We start from the raw sequence: 6,118 nt of genomic DNA on the forward strand, positions 1-6,118 counted from the left end.
ATTTGAGAGAGAGGGGGAGGGGAGAGAGCGAGTGAGTGGAGAGAGGAGCAGAGGGAGAGGAACAAGGAGACTCTGTGCAGAGCGTGGAGACCGATGCAGGGCTCAACTCCACGACCCTGAGATCATGACCTGAGTTGAAATCAAGAGTCAGTCACTTAACCGACTGAGCCACCCAGGCACCTCTGTTATGTTTTTTTCTAATGCACATTGAAGAGAATATACAACTATTAAAATTGAAACCATTAATCTTAGTGGCACCTAAAATCACTTCGCCGTGCTTTGTGGTATATGGAATTAGGGTATGTCCTGTGCTCAGTGTGGTGCCTGGTGTGCCAGAAGCTTGAACAATAGACGTTTGCCTTGGCAGGGCCTCTTCTCGGCCTCTACCTGAATAGCACTTTGGGTCACGGCACATATCTCCTTTCACAAGAACACACGTTTTCTTTTTTTTAATCATCAGCACAATTCTGTGAGATAGGGTCGGTGTTACTGCCTACACTTTATGACAGAGACAACCGAGTCTCTCAAAGGGCCTGGAAACCCAGGCCATGACCAAGTGGGGCTTCTCCCAGGAATGCAAGGCTGGTTCAAGATTCAAAAATTAGTCAATATAATAGCCTAAAGAAGAAAAGCCACACGATCATATCAATGGATACAGAAAAAGCGTTTGACAAAATTCAAAATCTGTTCATGATAAAATTGCTCAGAAAACTAGGAGAAGGAGGGAATTTCATCAACTGATACAAGGCATCTACAAAAAAACCCTACATTTAACATCATACTTAATAGTGACAGTTTGAAAGCTTGCCCCATAAGATGAGTAACAAGGTGGGCGCCTGGGTGGCTCAGTTGGTTAAGCGACTGCCTTCGGCTCAGGTCATGATCCTGGAGTCCCTGGATTGAGTCCCGCATTGGGCTCCCTGCTCGGTGGGGAGTCTGCTTCTCCCTCTGACCCTCCTCCCTCTCCTGCTCTCTGTCTCTCATTCTCTCTCTCTCAAATAAATAAATAAAATCTTTAAAAAAAAAAAAAAAAGATGAGTAACAAGGTAAGGATGTCCGCTCTCACCACCCCTAATGAACATTGTACTAGAAGTTTTAACCAGTGTAATAAGACAAGAAAAAGAAATTGGGGCATCTCTAGGTTGTAAGCTTCACCTGTTCAACTGCTTTGGTCCTCTCTCAGTAAATCCCTTTGCCTCAAAACAGTTGAACCCTTGCTTTCCTCCTCATGTGTTTTGGGTGCATTGTAAAAAGGGCAGTACCTATCACAGTGTCACTGATCTTTGGGGAAGGGTGAGAGGATTTTCTTTCCTGTAAATGGATCTGGTCTTGAGACACAGGAGTTCTCCCATCCTTACACTTGGGAGAGGGCAACGGAAAAGGACTTGGCAGTCCTAAAGCTGTATATAATTTTATGTGACTATGAGGTGTGGGAATTGTCCTAAGGTTATGAACCAGCAGCTGGCAGGCTGCATCCAGCCTTCAGATAAGTTTGGTTTGGGCCACACAGTTTTAAGGATACTTGAAGTAGTTGTCAACTTTTAACAATTGGGAAATTATACATAAAAACTGTATGTATTTTTATAGGGGCATGAGTTTTCCAGTTCCCCAGTCCTTACCTGGCCTGGGGCACTCGTTTGTGTTAACAGCCCGGCCCTTGTGTTTGACTTTGCAAACTCTGAAATAGCTACCTCCAAGAGTGACCTGAGTCAGGAATTGAGAACTCAGTTCTGGAAGTGCTTGAGGGCAGGGATCCAGGTGTGTCCAGCCTAAAGGGCTCAGTAGAAGTGCCCCCAAATTACTGACAGAATTACCCAAACCCCACGGGTATGACCCAAGCTGGATCATTGCAGACATGGGACTGCCATTACCTTCAAAGACCAGCAGATGGAGCCTTATAGAAAGGGCAATGGAGATGAAATCTCAGGTTGTGAAGGATGGCTCCTGGAGTTAGATATGTGTCTTTGTTTATAAAAAAAAAAAATTCTTTGTGGTCTCCCTTGATGGAGAAGTTTACAGTGATGGTTCACACACCTTCTTAAGGAAGATGAACATCACAAAGTTATAGTATTCATGTCGTTTGGGTTGCTTTTAGTTGCACAAAAATATAGCATACCATATAGCAATTAAAGTGGCTTAAACAATAGGAGTTTATTATTTCACATAACAAGAAGTGCAGGTTGGTGATTTCAGGGTTAGTTAATTCAGCAGCTCAAAAACAGACCTCTTTGGGGTTTTCTTGGCTTCTTCCTCATGGTCACAAGATGGCAGCCATAGCTCCAGACGTCATGTCCTCATGCTATCATGTCCAAAAGCCTGAAGGAAGTGGGATGTTAGGTTCTTTTCCTATGTCTCTTTTTTATCAGGGAGAAAAACCTTTTCCAGAAACTCCTCAGCAGGCATCCCCTTATGTCTTATTGGCTAAAACCTGGTTACATGCCAACCTCTAAACCAATGGTTGGCAGAGGACTGGGACGGTAGTAATTGTTTGTAATTATGTCTCATTGGCTAAACCTTTGGTCACATGCCAACCTCTAACCAGTGGTTGGCAGAGGACTGGAATGTTAGTAATTGTTTGTAATTATGTCTCATTGGCTAAACCTTTGGTCACATGCCAACCTCTAAACCAATGGTTGGCAGAGGACTAGAATGTTAGTAATTGTTTGTAATTATGTCTCATTGGCTAAACCTTTGGTCACATGCCAACCTCTAAACCAATCGTTGGCAAAGAGGACTGGGACCTTTATAATTGGCTTGGACTATTCCTGGTTCTTTCGTGGAGCAGCTCCCACAAGCACGTTATCTCTGAACACCAGAATGACATGAAATTCTTTTAGCAAAGGAGAAGGGGGAGTAGCAGGTAAGCACTGCCACAGTGCTCTTAAAATACGTATGTATAACTTTAAAAAACCTTTAATATTTTACGTTCATCCTAAAAAAAATTAAAACATGTATTTAAGCTAAAGAGAATATACCAGCACCCATAATTCTATCGTCCAGAGATCACCACTGTTAATGCTTTGGTATGTAACCTTTCATGTAATAACTGAGCTGAACATCCTGAAATGGAAGAAATTTTGATTGTCTGAAAATAAGTGATTCCAGAAAAAAAAATCACTTGAAACAGGGACCAAAATTTCACTGTAAGGGGGAGAAAAAAGGGTTGACTGGGCTGGGGAAATGACATTGCAAATTGTCAGTCTGTTTTATCTACATATAATAGGAATTTGGTTATAATTGCAACTAGATGCTAAATCTTAGATTGAGTAGAAAATTAAGGGTTGATTTTTTAAAACTTTTTTGGGGGGGACAGAATCCCAGGAGAGTGTAACACAACGTTCTTCATGTCATATTTGATTTCTGCAGCAGGAGCTAACGAGAATAATTTTTGCAGACTTATGAGAGGGGTCACCGGTTTTCCCAAGGGCTCTTCCATTTTGGGGGTGCTTCATAAAGCCCCCATCGTGTTGTCCTTCATGATGACTCTGTGATACTTTGTCGTGAATTGACCTGACTTTTTTTGTGTGGCCTTCCCAAGCTCATTGACTTCGTGACACATTGCACCTTCAGGGGAATTGGCAGTTTTATGGACCTGCTGCTTTGTTCTGTGCGTGTATCATGCTGGTGGATGTTGCCAGCCCATAATCGGCAAGATAAAGTGGCTGAGTTGGTGGGTGGCAGTGTGCAGGCCAGAGAAGGATGCCTCAGTGGGGTCTGATTTCCAAAGAGTCTTCAGTGGACTCACTGAAGACTATTTTTGTGTTGTGATCATGTTTCAGTGTTATACTGGATGAGGAGGATCCCCAGTGTTAATACATTTCATTCCCTCTAGGCTCTATGTTACCACACAAAGTTACATAGTGAAATAGAAAATTACTTAGAAATGATGACACATTTTAACCCCCCAAGAGAAAGTGACAGCTGTGAGCATACATTTTCATAAAAGATAAACTTTATTTAGTTTAAGTGTGAATCAACAGCTGCTCCACATGGGTTCATTTTGGCATTACCTGGTACTTTCTGGAAAACTACTAATGATAGACTCCAGTGAAACAAATCATGGGGGGAAAAAATGCAAGCTTGGGAAAATAACTTTTTCTCTAGAAAGTGGAAGTTTGGTTTTTGCAAAGGAAGGTGTATGCCCAGTTTGTGACTCCGCTGATGAAGGTCGTGATCCCAGGGGGTAAGGTCACTCGGCCGGGATCCACAATGAGCTTTCTGTCTTGTTGGTTCCTTAATCCTTTGTAGAACAAGATGAAGTGTGAAGAGGTGGGGTTGGGGAGAGACGGATAACACATGCACTGAATATAAAATGTAATGTTTGAATGTGTTACATGAACCCATAACTTCCTGAGGACCCATACATACCCTGCCTAAGAGCCAGACTCCATCCTTGTCTACCTATTCACCTCTGTATCTCCAGTGGATCTGCTGGTGCCTGGCACATGGTAGCTGCTCAGTTAGTATTTGTTGATGAATGAATGAATGAATGAATGTACTTAATCACTAATTCTACCCCAAATTCTCCTTTCTAAATGTGTCGATCTCCTTTTACTATGTCTAGATATATGTTGAGGACCCTGCTTATAGCTTCTCCTTGAAGGTGATTACTACTGGCGCCTTCTGACCGGCCCTGGCTACCCTCTATGACAGGTAGCTGACATCCAGGACCTTCCTTATCATGCTTGGAATTGGCTCCACCCTCTCATGGTGGATTCCTTGTTTCCTGGTTTCCATGTCTTCCTCTTCCTTGATTTACTCTCCTATTTAAATGGAGCACCTTTTCTAGTACCTTCTCAAGTAAGGATGTATACGAGACAGATTGAGATCCTGCATATCTCATCTGAAGACTTGATGTGTCTCTAATATGTAAGGGCCAGTTTAGCTGAGTTTACAATTTTAAGCAACAAATAGTTTTATTTCAGAATTTTTAAAAAAGATTTTATTTATTTATTTGACAGAGAGATAGAGAGAGAGCACAAGTAGGCAGAGCGGCAGGCAGAGGGAGAAGCAGGCTCCTCGCTGAGCAGGGAGCTGGTGCGGGGCTCGATCCCAAGACCCTGAGATCATGACCTGAGCCAAAGGCAGATGCTTAACCAACTGAGTCACCCACGTGCCCCTCTTTCAGAATTTTTAAGGCATGGCTTCACAGCCTTCTAGCTTGCTTCATTGCTGAGAAGATAAAAGCCAATCTAATTCTTAATCCTTCGAGTGTGACCAAAAAAAATTTTGTTTTCTCTCCTTCTCTGGAAGCTTTTAGACCCTTCTTTATCCCCATGTTCATGATGTTGATGGGATTTGTCTTGGGTCTGTTTTCACCCATTGTGCTGGAGACTTCGTGGACGCTTTTCATCTGTAAACTCATGGCCTTATATTCTGAGAAATTTTTGTGAATTACTTCCTTGATGATTTATTTCTCTCTGTGTTCTCTGTTCTGCTTTTCTAGAAGTCTTCTCATGTCCGGGACTGTCCCATCTCCTTTTTATTCTTTTTTTCTGGACAGTTACTTCAACTTTGTCTTACAACCCTTCTTTTAAGTTTTAATTTGTTATCATATATATATATATGATATACATATATATATACACACATGTATATATTCTTTTTCCATGTGATGTGATGTCCTTTTCCTTGGAGGATTCTTCTCCATGCCTAGTCTGTTTCTTCCAAGATGCTTATTTTCCTAGTGATTCGTTTCCACTTCTGTCTGAGGTATTAGTAGTTTTCTTCAGATGTCTGCTGATTCCTGGCTGCCCATTCATCTGGGATACTCCAGTGCAAGGTGGATGGATGCTGTGGGCTTGCAGGAGGAGCTTGCTGGTGATGAGCTTGGCTATAGTTTGATTGGAGCTGGGCCATTCCACTGGGGCTCTTCTGATAGATCTTTCCATCTTTTTTGTCCTTGGGCTAATCAGGTTTTTCAGGGAAGACTTATGCAATTGTCTCCCTGGCAGGTCAAGATCTGTCTCCCTTCATTGTGAGGGTCTAGTTAAGAGGCCAAGGGTTTCAAACTGTGGAATGAAACTTGCACTTTATCCTTTCACTATGGTCCCTGATGCCGCCCAGGGATTTTATTCTGCAGAGAATAAAATCTGTCTTCTCCTGTGGGCTGGGGAAG

This window comes from Leptonychotes weddellii, chromosome 5, assembly GCF_054177405.1.
Source record: "Leptonychotes weddellii isolate Sample4059 chromosome 5, ASM5417740v2, whole genome shotgun sequence".
In the NCBI taxonomy this organism is placed as follows: Eukaryota; Metazoa; Chordata; class Mammalia; order Carnivora; family Phocidae; genus Leptonychotes; species Leptonychotes weddellii.